Here is a 14,576-nt window from a genome sequence, read left to right on the forward strand (position 1 = left end):
TTTGAGGGTCCGTGATTTCTTGACTTGTAACCCCCCAGAGTTCTATGGGTCAAAGCCAGCAGAGGATCCACAGGATTTTATTCGACAGATGCTGCGTACGTTGCGAATAATTAAAGCTTCTGAGACTGAGTCGGTTGAATTGGCTTCATATCGGTTGCGTGATGTACCGGTTAATTGGTATGAGTCCTGGGAGTTGTCTAGGGGTGAGGATGCCCCTCCAGCAGTATGGGACGAGTTCGTGGAGGCCTTTCTGGGCCATTTTCTGCCTCCGGAGATGAGGCGGGCCAGAGTGGATAGATTTTAACACCTGAGACAGGATGGCAGAAGTGTTCGAGATTATAGTCTCGAATTTGATTCGCTGGCTAGGTACGCGCCTACTATTGTAGCTGACATGGCTGATAGGGTACATCGTTACGTGATGGGACTGGACAATTACTTGATTGATAGTTGTATGGCAATGGCTTCTCAGCCCGGTATGGACATTGTTCGAGTGCAGGCATATGCGCAGGGAGTTGAGGACCGACGTAGAGGGCGTCGAATTGATAGAGAGCATGATAGGGGTCAGCACAAGAGAGTTAGATCAGCTGGGTATTCTGGTGAGTTTCGAGGCGGGCAGCCTCAGCAGCAGCATAGCAGATATCCTTCTCAGCCGGCACGGAGTGCACCGCCACGATTCACCGGTAGGAGGTTTGACAGCACGGGGTATTCAGGAGCTGGTCAAAGCTCCATGACTTCAGGTTTCCAGATGCACAGGGATTCAGGCCAGACGAGGCCATTTATACCTCAGTGTCCTCGATGTGGCAGGCGCCATCCGGGGGAATGCCGCTGCATTACTGGTGCTTGTTTCTCTTGTGGCCATCAAGGCCATACTATGAGGGAGTGTCGATTTGGGGGTAGTGCAGGTGGCGCAGCTCAGCCTACTGGATCAGTTGCGGGTTCATCCTCTTCGGTAGCTATGCGCCCTATGAGGAAAGGTATTCCGACACCAGCAGGCCGTGGCAGAGGCCGTGGTGGAGTTTCCAGTTCTAGCGGTCCTTCGAACCGCATATATGCTTTAGCTAGCAGACAGGATCAGGAGGCCTCGCCAAATATGGTAACAGGTATACTATCGATTTTCTCCCGAGATGTATATGCATTAACAGACCCAGGCTCCACATTATCATATATTTCTCCCCTTGTTGCTAGTAAAATTGGGATAAAATCTGAATTTATAGAACCATTCGAGGTAGCTACACCAGTAGGGGATTTTGTTATAGCAAAACAAGTGTATAGAAACTGTTCGGTGGTCCTATGCGATCGTTGCACCAAGGCAGATTTAATAGAGCTAGATATGACTGAGTTCGATGTTATTATGGGGATGGACTGGTTAGCTTCCTGTTATGCTAACGTTGATTGCAGAGGTAAAGTAGTTCGGTTTCAGTTCCCGGGGGAGCCAATTATAGAATGGAAGGGGAATACAGCATCGCCGAGGGGTAAGTTTATTTCATACCTCAAGGCAAGGAAAATGGTTAGGAAGGGCTATATTTATCATCTGGTTCGTGTGCATGACTTGAAAGCAGAAGTACCGACTCTTCAGTCAGTCCCAGTGGTTAATGAATTTCCAGATGTATTCCCAGATGAACTTCTAGGTCTTCCTCCTGAGCGTGAGATAGAGTTCACTATAGACGTATTGCCAGACACTCAGCCCATATCTATCCCTCCTTACAGAATGGCACCTGCAGAATTGAAAGAATTGAAGGAGCAACTAAGAGATTTATTAGAGAAGGGCTTCATTAGGCCCAGCACATCACCGTGGGGAGCACCGGTGTTATTTGTAAGAAAGAAAGATGGGTCTCTGCGGATTTGTATTGATTATAGGCAGCTGAATAAAGTGACAATAAAGAACAGGTATCCTCTCCCCAGGATCGATGATTTATTTGACCAGCTGCAGGGCGCTAGGTGTTTTTCGAAGATAGACCTGCGGTCAGGTTATCATCAGGTGCGGGTAAGAGAGGCGGATATTCCAAAGACTGCATTCAGGACCCGATACGGGCACTATGAGTTTAGGGTGATGTCTTTTGGGCTGACCAATGCTCCAGCAGTGTTCATGGTTTTAATGAACCGAGTATTCAAGCCGTTTCTTGATCTGTTTGTGATTGTATTTATTGATGATATTCTGGTTTATTCGCGATCAGAAGGGGAACATGCAGATCATCTGAGGACGATACTTAGAATACTCCAGCACCAGAAGCTATTTGCTAAATTTTCTAAATGTGAATTCTGGTTAACGTCAGTAGCGTTCTTGGGGCATATTATTGGAGCTGAATGTATCCGAGTAGACACACAGAAGATTGAAGCTGTCAAGACTTGGCCGACACCTACTGAGGTACGTAGTTTTCTGGGGCTAGCAGGATATTACAGGAGATTCATAGAAAACTTTGCTTCGATTTCAGCGCCTTTAACAAGGCTGGCACAGAAGGCAGCCAAATTCCAATGGACCGATGCTTGTGAACGGAGCTTCGAGTTGCTAAAGGAAAAGTTAACTACAACTCCAGTTCTAACTCTTCCTGAGGGGCCAGATGGCTATGTTATTTATTGTGACGCGTCAGGTGTTGGGCTAGGTTGTGTATTAATGCCGCATGGCAGAGTTATAGCCTATGCCTCCCGGCAACTCAGGAAGCACGAAAGAAATTATCCTACCCATGATCTGGAGTTGGCAGCGGTGATTCATGCTTTGAAGATATGGACACATTATCTATATGGCGTACATGTTGATATTTATACAGATCATAAGAGTCTACAGTATATCTTTAAGCAGAAGGAGCTGAATTTGCGGCAAAGGAGATGGCTAGAGTTGCTAAAAGATTATGATGTTGATATTCTATATCACCCAGGAAAGGCCAATGTGGTAGCAGACGCACTCAGCCGTAAATCTATGGGTAGTTTGGCAGCTGTACCCCCAGGGCAGAAAGAGATAGTCCATGAGGTTTGTTAGTTAGCTAGTCTGGGAGTTCGTTTGACTGATTCCGATAATGGTAGCATTTTTGTGTGAGGTGTTGCTGAGTCATCTATTGTGGAAGAGGTAAAGTGACACCAATATGAGGATCCTGTTCTTGTACATTATAAAGATACAACACTTCAGAAGGACGAGACCCCATTCAAGATTTCATCTGACGGGGTACTACGATACAGAGGCAGATTATGTGTACCTGAGGTTGCAGGATTACGACAACAGGTTATGGGGGAGGCACACTATGCTCGTTATTCTGTTCATCCAGGGTCAACAAAGATCTACCATGACCTCAGATGCATGTATTGGTGGGATGACATGAAGAAAGACATAGCAGAATTTGTTGCCCAGTGTCCGAATTGTCAGCAGGTTAAGGTCGAGCACCAGAAGCCTGGGGGACTATTGCAGGAGATGGAGATTCCGACTTGGAAATGGGAGGTAATCAATATGGACTTCGTCACAGGTGTACCTCGCACTCCACGAAAATATGATTCTGTGTGGGTCATCATTGATAGATTGACGAAATCAGCCCACTTCGTTCCAGTCAGGACTACATATTCAGCTGAAGATTATGCCAGGTTGTATCTTAAGGAGATAGTGAGACTTCATGGAGTTCCCACAGCTATCATCTCTGATAGAGGAGCCCAGTTTACAGCTAACTTCTGGAGATCCTTCCAGGAGGGACTGGGGACACAAGTGAGTCTCAGCACAGCGTTTCATCCTCAGACTGACGGACAGGCCGAGCGAACCATCCAAACATTACAAGACATGTTATGGGCCTGTGTTATTGATTTTAGAGGTAGCTGGGATGATCACTTGCTGCTTATTGAGTTTGCTTATAATAACAGTTACCATTCTAGTATCCAGATGGCACCGTACGAGGCTTTATATGGCAGAAAGTGCAAATCACCCATAGGCTGGTTTGACGTTGGTGAGACTAAGTTGATAGGACCAGATATGGTTCAGCAGGCTATCGATAAGGTGAAGCTTATTCAGGAAAGATTACTGGCAGCCCAGAGTCGGCAGAAATCGTATGCAAATAACCGACGACGACACTTGGAATTTCAGGTTGGTGACTGGGTATTCTTGAAGGTGTCACCCATGAAGGGGGTCATGAGGTTTGGCAGAAAAGGGAATTTAAGCCCGAGGTACATTGGGCATTATCAGGTTGTTCGCAGAATAGGCCAGGTTGCCTACGAATTAGACCTACCATATGATCTAGAAGCAGTACACCCAGTGTTTCATGTGTCTATGCTTCGCAAATGCATTGGTGACCCTTCCAGGGTATTTCCTGCAAATGATATCCAGGTAACGGAGGAGCTATCATACGAAGAGCAGCCTATAGCCATACTTGATCGACAAATCAGGAGGTTGCGAACCAAAGACGTGGCTTCGGTTAAAGTGTTATGGCGGAACAATAACAGGGAGGAGATGACTTGGGAAGCTGAAGAGGAGATGAAAGAGAAATATCCTCACTTGTTTCCCACGCCTACAGGTAACCTAAACCCCTTTGCTTGGTTGTGTTAATTGTTTGATCAATCTGTATGTTGGTAAATAAAGAAAACCTTTCCCAAGACTTTTATAAAACTCGACGGGATTAATTTAACATTCGAGGACGAATGTTCTAAAGGGGGGAAGGATATTATATCCCGTATTTTTATGCATTGGGACATTTTAAGCTAAACGCGACAAGTTAAAGACAAGACTATTTAAGGTACGAAGTAGAGACTTTAACTTCCGATTTCGTTTCAAGTCACAAGTTGCCCAAAAAATTTCGTTTGGTATAGAAGTATTAATGGAAAGTTGGGATTAAATTAACCATGATTAGATTATTAAGTGGGATTAAAAACTAAATCAGTCCATTAAAATAGCCATAAGTGGCCGTGTAAGTTATGTTGAGTTGGTCAATGAAAATTGACTCAAGCTTGGGTGGGACACATGTCCAACCTGTGGACTGCATATATAAGTGAAAATGTTGATTCATGGTTCAACTAGCTAACCATTTCACCTTCACAAGTTGAGAGAAATCAAGAGATAGAGAGAGAAGCTCTTGGCCATGGCTGGCCGAGAATGAACTCCAAGGTTTGATAAAAAAAAAAAAATTCTCCATCAATTCAACTCCTTACCAAGTGCATAAGAACGTGTAGTAGTTGTTGGAAAGAAACAAGGAGGTGTGGCGTGGAAATAGTGTTGAAATTCGGCCAAGGTTGAAGAGTAAATTGTAAGGTAAGAATGATCATTTTTCATGTATTGTATGATGACTTGAATGTAGAGTTTGTGCATGTTGTTGTTGGATTGTTGTTGTGGTTGAAGTTGAGATGAGCCGTGAGCTTAGGTGAAGCCATTCTTGGTTTTATTTTACATATATTGTAGATGAGTTGAATGTGTATCAACCTATGAAAAGGAACAAAGATTGTAAGAAGTTTTTGTTTTGGTTATGTTGAAGCCGTGTAGGGGCTGGTTTAGAGGGATTAATGGACTATTTTATGTGATGCTTTAATTGTTGTTGTTATGGACATTGTGGTGCATTGTATGCCTTATGAATATGTGAGTTGAGGTGTAAAAGAAATGATTTATGTTGAAGTAGAAAAACAGTCCAAACTGTGGACTGTTTTAATGAAAGGGGTAGATTAGTGTATTTTGAATGTTGAATGTTGATTGTTGTTATGGACGTTTAGTGAAGGAGTTAATGATTCAAGTTGAAATTGAAATGGTTTGTGGGCTGTTGTAAGAATTAAAATGATGCTAAAACAGTTCTAATAATCATATAAGTAATGTTGTGTTGTTGTCGTTGTAATTGAAGTTGGAAAATTTCGAATTGAAAATGGTAATGTTGTGTGGGCTGTTTGGCTGTGAATAGGGGACTGTTTTAAATAATCCCGGGTTGGTACTTGAAAGTATGACTAACAATATTAGCTTGGAATACTAGTTGGGTTGAATGCGAACGAAACGTCGTCAAAATGTTAGAAAGGGAGTATTATCGTTAAAATACACGTATTGAATTCCCTCGTGGACTAATCGTAACTCTTGATATCTTGATATAGGATAAGGTACTATTGGGCAGCGAGTACGAGTTATAATACGACTAAACGCTAAAGGTATGTAAAGCCTAATCCTTCCTTCTTTTGGCATGTCCTAGACGTAAGTAAGAAATGATATGCGCCTTGGGGTAAACTCTACTCTCTAGTTCCAAGCATGACTCATGATTCTATTCATTCCTTAATGTTATTGTCACGAGCCTACTATATGATTGACTAACAAATGATGTATGGAAATTCCTACTCTTAAAGAATTGCATAATTAGAGTCATATTTGACTTTCAAAAGCCATATCATGTTAGATTGATACAAGTATATGAATCCTGAAACGTTCCTTGCTATGGTTTGTAATAAGATTTAGAAAGAACTGAATATGATTATTATCCTGACACTTGAAAGCTGATTAGTTACTTATCTATTGAGTCTCCAAAGATGATTTGTATGTATGTGGTTGCTTATTATTCTGCTCGTGCTTACCGTTACATCCTTCACTGAGTCCCGGGCCAGGACACGTTTTCGTGCGCACATTTACTATATTATTCACCGAGTCCCTCACTAGAGGGCCGGGACACGTTATATATATATATATATATATATATATATATATATATATGATATGATGGTATGATGATATGATGACATGATGATACGGGGATGGCGCCCAGGATGGCATATGATCATTATTTCACCGAGTCCCTCACTAGAGGGCCGGGACACGTATATGTACATGTTAATAATGCTATGATTTTAATTACCGAGCCCCTCACTAGAGAGCCGGGACACGTTATATATGTTATGTGCAGAATGATTATTCAGCTTTAACTACTAAACTCTATATTGATATTGGTATGAGGTTGATAAATATGAATTATGTTCAAAGGTAAGTTTTATGGATTTCTGTTTGTTGCATTAGATCCTACACTTCTTGTCTTAGTATGATTTTATTTACTATATTTCATGCTTTACATGCTCAGTACATATTCCGTACTGACCCCCTTTCTTCGGGGGGCTGCGTTCATGCCCGCAGGTACAGACGTTCGTTTCGGAGATCCGCCAGCTTAGGATATCTATTCAGCTACTTGGGATTGCTCCTTTGTTCCGGACCCTAGCTTGTGGTATAAATCCCTTTTGTTGTATATATATATGTGTTTGTTCGGGGTACGGCGGGGCCCTGACCCGTCATATGACACTGTCATTACTCTTAGAGGTCTGTGGACATTTGTGTGTGTCTGTATATAGTTGTTGTTTCGTCGTATGGATATGACTTATGTTTGGGGCGTACCCATTCGTAGTGGCAGCCTTGTCGGCTTGCATATATATATATATATATATATATATGTTTGGGATGTTGCGTGTAGTGGCAGTCTTGTCGGCTTGGGTAGATATATATATATGTTTGTTGTTGGAAATTGTAACTCCTCAGGAGACAGGTGGTTATGACATGCATATATGTGACGGCTTAAAAATAACGTCTTACCTTTTTATACAAATAAGTTCTCGATATGCTAGCTGTAAATGGTTATAGTTAACAGGTGATATGAGTGTCCAACTCGGGCACTAGTCATGGCCTACGGGGTTGGGTCGTGACAGATAGTTATGCCATACACATATATATTAGGTATATCTTATTTATTCTAAGCCATGTATGGGTGCATTTGAATCTGTGTTTTCCCTATTTGTGGTTTGAGAGGCATGTTAGGTAAAGGGGGGTCTAGTTTGAACCCTTCCCTAGTGACCAGCCATGCCGGAGGTTCATGAAACCTCTTGGAACTTGTGCGGCATCAGGATTAAAAGGGGGTGATGACTTGGCCTCCCAACACCTAGCTTAGGATGTTGAGTTTGAGGACATGGAACACATATGCTTCACATGGTCTCTTGAGTAAGTATGATATACTGTGTATATATGATGTATATACGTACATAGAATAGGATTTTGTAAAGCAGTAGTATACTTTGTATATTATGTGTGCATATCATATGTATGATAAGGACAGAAAAATATAAACTAACCGGGGTCTTTGTTTTTTCCCTTCTCTACTGCATGGGCACTCGGGCCGAGGTCCAGCCACCTTATTGGGCTAAAAAGCCCAAAAGGGAAAATTTCATTCAAACATCCTTAGGTCCAAAAGGAAGAAAGGGAAGCTAATATATTGAAGGCCCAATCATGGGTAAAAATGATATGAAGGCCAGGCCTTGGGTGAAAATGATTGGGGCTTGGTACACCCCATTTCATTTTATTCAATTCCATCGTATTTTCTATTATATTTGGCTTGCTTGTATTGTATTTGCTATTTGTAAACCCACAAAGTTATTGGACCCTTTATTATGAATTAGGCATCTTAGGCAAATGGTACATATGCCGTTTAGATTGAACTTAGCACCTGAAAATTTTTAAACTTTGAGAACGCATACTGATTTCGAAAATTTAAACATAGGAGGAAACTGCTACAGGTTTAATAAGAAGCAAACTGGAAAGGATTTTAGGTATGGGAAAAAATGGTATAGATAACTTGTGTTAAAATTTAAAGGGTAAATAGATTAGGCAAAAGACTTTCCTTCTTAAAACAATTTGAAAGCCTATCTTTTCTGGTTTTGGGTTTTGCTAAAAAGCTTCGATATTTTGGGTCGTAACCCACTTGACTTTTCTCAACAAAAACGAGTATTCATTAAATTATTTTGGGTTAGAACCCACTCGGCATGGTATTTAAAAAAATATATATATATAGTGAAAGGGTCTCTTTTGGACTAAAAACCCCGTCTGATTTTGTAAAAACTTGTGGTCAAATAAACTTGGCCAAGGCCTACATTTTAAAATAGTTAGAAATAGGGGGTGTTTGGGCCAGTAAGTCTAATACAGCTTGATTATTTTTAAAGAGAACCCAAGTAAAGTCACTTCTTTGTATTAAGACCCACTGGGCTATTTTTCCAAAAAAAAACGGGCAAAATTTTCTGGGCTAAAGCCCACAATTTCAATAAACAAACAAGGCATCTTGATAAAATAGAATTGGTTTTGAAATAAAGATCTTATCTCTTAAGTAAAATTAGGACTTTGTTATAAAAAAAATAGACATATGCATGCAAGTACGTTTTAAAGGAGTATATACGGAATTTTATACCGTAAGCACAATTCATCTTTGTGCTAAGAAATCAATTACGTGTAATATATATATATAAAGAGTTCTTATTCTAAAGAAAATCAAAATAGTCTAAATCACGCCTAGTCATAAAAAAATTTAGGTAAGGATATTCTGAAAGTATACTAGACGGATTAACCCTGTCCACGAGTGAGTAAAGCATGGATAAAATTTGGTTACCCAAATCCAACGAATAAATGAATTATCTATCTTTTCCTCTAAGAAAAACTACAATCCTTATCTATAAAAGGAATTAATTATACTAGGATATCATAAATCCGAACCTAAATACCCTGTATATAAAGAGAATATATTCAACTGTTTCCAAAATGATATGAAACATGACATATCTTTAGCGGGAAATAAACAGTTCATGCAAATACTTACACATTGGAACTCAAAGGTCAACCGTATAGTACGGATCCTTAATACTAGGGGTGCCTAACACTTTTCCTAGGGGATCACCATAACCCTTACCTAGAACTTTGGATTAAGAAGGATTTTTCACAGTGTATGAATAAGCCCTTCGAAACTGGTTTTCCTAATTTTCTAAATATTAGGCGGCGACTCTTTTAAAACAAAGTCCGAAAGAGCACCAACAAGTTCGAAGTAGTTTTTCCGAACGCTAACCCCGCTCGCGAAAATGCAAATCGTCACAATGACTGAACCTGAACACTTACGTCCATGAAGCATTTAGAATAACTAAAATTGTACAACTAACATAGTATTGGGATAGGGCCCCGACCTACCCACAATCTCTATGCATAAAGTACAAGACCTAACTCAGCTCTAGGAAGAAATGGAGCTTCCACCATCTCGCTGAACATTTATACAATCTAGAATGCACGCTTGCCACTCGGTATACCTGAACTTACAATGTGAACCATAAACAAGTGCAGTGCCCCCGACCAAGGGACGTCAGTACAAAAATATTGTACCGAGTACATATGGATGAAATGAAACATATACAATAAATTGAAGTTAAGTAAGGGATAAATAGAAGGACAATCAAACATACATGACTAAAGGCCCTGTAACTCTCTATGGAAACACAAATTAAGTCTTACTGTACTTCTGTGTTTTTCAATCTTCTTTAGAGTCTTCTGATGATAACTTTGGGTCGCTATGTGGATTAAAGTTCCAGGATCGTTCACTGTAATACTTGGGATCACTGTTCATTAGATTATTTCTTTACTTTCTGTAATACCTATAATCCATACTTGGCCAAAGGAATGCAACATATGATATCAATGCGATGCAGTACATATGAAAATGCTCTAGGTAGCATCTTTATGTTTCATAGCCCAACCATAGGAATCATCTGTATATGTATAGCCCCAAAGGCAATTGTATATGTATATCCCCGAAGGAAACTATATATGTATAGACCTAAAGGCAACTGTATATGTATAGCCCTGAAGGAAACTGTAATGTATAGCCAGAAGGCAACTGTATATGCATAGACCCAAAAGGAACTGTATATGCATAGCCTCGAAGGCAACTGTATATGTATAGCTCCGAAGGTTACTGTTTAACTGTGCGCCTATGCGTTTCATAGTCTGCCCACTGGATATACCATCTCTGAACATGCAATGAATGTGATGCAATGAAATCCAATAACTTCTTATCACATGCAATATATATATATATATATATATATATATATATATATATATATATATATATATATATATATATATATATATATATATATGTTAAGCATCCTGGGAAACTTACTCTCTAGCTTTTGGGAGCACGTAAATTATTTTGTATAAACTAATCATCCGTGAAACTGTCTTTCTATCTTTTATGGGACTCATGATGAGAAACAACACATGACTAAATTACATGTCTAGGGATACGATAAGGACTTACATGCTTACGTTCTCTGATTCTTATTTGGTACTTGACAACCTTATATTCTAACTCTCTTAATCACCTCACCCTCAGGGAGGATCATTCTTGTTGTATCACCTTGGTTCCTTTTTTCTTACATTCTGGCCCATGGACTACTGGACTCTCATAAGGGCTCGTATTCCTTTGTATTAGCTTAAATTGTCCTAAAGGATGCTCTATGACTAAATAGGGCAATATGGGTTCTGCTAATCCATGCACTTTACCTTACGCTCTATCTTCCGTGACAACTTCTTAGGCATTGGCCACATGGCATCAGTTATCTTAAGCGCCATTAATTTTTGATAGTTCTCTATAATCTCCTTCTATATACTTGTAAGCTATCAATGTCATCTTACTTAAGAGAAACTCAAATCCCACCATAACAATGTAGAACTCGACTCTATGAGTAAAACGCATGAGCACAACTGAGCATGGATATTTTACATTTCTTGAAAAGACTCATAAGGCTTGTAACATGGAGTTAACACACTTATAAACTCTCGCTTCATGATTCATATAGGAAACAATAAATTCATGTTATGCCATAGCGGCGAGCAAAGGAATTGTCGTACGTAGCTCAAATCCATTTTTGAATGACTACAGCGAGTGAATCTTCGGATAATGTTTAACCTTGCATCCAAACTCAATGAATTGATGTATAAATTATAAAGATAATAATTTTGGGGTCAATTGTTGAAACAATTCATTGGACACTAATCTTGAAATTATTTGGGTAAGATTCTCGTTAGCAACTTTACATGTACCTCCGGTCCTTTGGTGGGGTGATAAGGAAAGAAAAATCTCATATGTGATATGTAGAGATAAACATTTATATGGAGGAGTATAGGCGGTGGTTGTTGTAACTTTTAGAAAAAATAAAGGAGGTTATCCTTTCTTCACTATTAAGAATTCTTGTATAGCTAATATCTATAAAAAGGATTGGTCACCAAGTCATCCAAACCAATTTTCTGATTTGGTAATTGAATGAAAGGTTATATAATGCTCACGTAGTATGTTAGGAAACCTCTTAAAACTTATAAGTTTATCTACTCAAATGACAATATGACTATTTCCATAAAAGCTAAAACATATCTAATTAAAAAATAATTAGCTAATATAATTTATTTAATTGATAAACCATAGATATCTAAAAAATACAATATTAAGACATATACTAATTTTCATAAATATTGAGATATCTAGAAAATATATTTCATCGAAGTCTAACTTTCCAATACAAATTTGTACCATTAATTCTCAGAATTGTAAAAAGATAACTTTCTTTTCTTATGAGAAAATAATATCTATCTTTATAATAAAGAAAAAATCTCATTTATAAACTTCCTCATATCATGTATATAATTTAAAACGTATCCAAAAAGTAGTAATACTAATAACTATATAAAATCAGACTTATCCAACTTTTACAAAAAAAGATTCACTTAAAAGAAACTACCATATCAAACCAATATATATTGTTTTTGAAATTTGTCAAACTTGCGGGGTCTTACATCTATAACCTCATGTATGACCTTAATCCCTTCAAACTTATAAGGATTACTACGACGCATCCTAACACCAACGTATGGGGTGTTACACCCTTCCCCCCTTTAGGAACATTCGTCCTCCAATGTTAGACCGCAACTCGGGGTTCTAACAGATTACCTGTGCAGCTAGGCGTACCTTATTTTATAGGGACTTTGCATTTACTTATCCCTCTAGTCAGAACTGCACGTAGTAGAATGATCTCTTAACACACAACTTTATTGGACGATATAGAGTATGAAAGAAGGGTAACATTTCTTAAATGCCTAATAGCCTCCCAATTATAAGGGTGGCGCGCAACACACTCATAAGTGAGACTCCACTAGACACGGCTTCATAGACTCCCTAGGATTGAACTGCTCTGATACCAGTCTATCACGCCCCTGCCTCGACTGGGACATATTACATTCTACATGCGTCTACTATGAACTTGTACTGGAGGCACATGACATAGTAAATCTTGCAAATATGTAAACATGATCTATAAGATGCTAAGTTTGTATAAAATAACATAAAACCTATACATGACTGAACCTGGCCACATACGTCAATGAAGCATTTAGGATAACTGAAATTGTACAACTGACATGCTGTCGGGATGGGGCCCCGACCTACCCACAATCTCTATGCATAAAGTACAAGACCTGACTCAGCTCTGGGAAGAAATGGAGCTTACACCATCTCACTGAACATTTGTACAATCTAAAATGCACACCTGCCACTCGGTATACCTGAACTTGTAATGTGAAACATAAACAAATGCAGCGCCCTTGGCCAAGGGATGTCAGTACAGAAATATTGCACCAAGTGCATAAGGAAGACATAAAACATATACAATAAACTGAAGCTGAGTAATGGAGCAACAGAAGTACAATCAAATATATATCACTAAAAGCCCTTTAACTCTCTATGGAAACACAAATTAAGTCTTACTGTACTTTTGTCTTTCTGAATATTCTTTAGAGTCTTCTGATGATAACTTTGGGTCGCTATGTGGAGCGACGTTCCACGATCGTTCACTGTAATACTTGGGATCATTGTTCATTAGATTATTTCTTTACTTTCTATAATACTTGTAAGCCATAATTGTCAAAAGGAATGCAACATATGATATCAATGCAATGCAGTACATATGAAAATCTCAAGGTAGCACCTTTGTGTTCCATAGCCTATCCATATGAATCATCTGTCTATGTATAGCCTCGAAGGCAACCATATATGTATAGCCCCGAAAGCAACTGTATATGTATAGCCCCGAAGCAAACTGTATATGTATAGCCCCGAAGGAAACTGTATAAGTATATCCCTAAAGACAACTGTATATGCATAGCCCAGAAGGTAACTGTATATGCATAGCCTCGAAGCAAATGTATATGTATAGCCTCAAAGATAACTGTATAAATGTGCACCGATGCATTTCATATAGGACATGCCATCTCTGAACATGCAATGAACGTGGTGCAATGCCATCCAATAACTTCTTATGACTTGTAATATATATATATATATATATATATATATATATATACACACACACACGTTAAGCATCCTGAGAAACTTACCCTCTAGCTCTTGGGATCACGTAAATTATTACTTATAAACTAATCATCCGTGAAACTCTCTTTCTATCTTCTGTGGGACTCATGAAAAGGAACGACACATGACTGAACTACATGTCTAGGGACACGATAATGACCTATATGCTTACGTTCTATGATTCTTATTTGGTACTTGACAACCTTATATTCTAACTCTCTTACTCACCTCACCTTCGGGGAGGATTATTCTTGCTATATCACCTTGGTTCCTTTTTTCTTACATTCTGGACCCATGGACTACTAGACTCTCATAAGGGCTCGTATTCCTTTGTATTAGCTTAAATTGTCCTAAAGGATGCTCTATGACTAAATAGGGAAATATGGGTTCTGCTAACCCGTTTACTTCACCTTATGCTCTATCTTCCGTGACAACTTC

The sequence above is a fragment of the Lycium barbarum genome, chromosome 11, assembly GCF_019175385.1.
Source record: "Lycium barbarum isolate Lr01 chromosome 11, ASM1917538v2, whole genome shotgun sequence".
In the NCBI taxonomy this organism is placed as follows: domain Eukaryota; kingdom Viridiplantae; phylum Streptophyta; class Magnoliopsida; order Solanales; family Solanaceae; genus Lycium; species Lycium barbarum.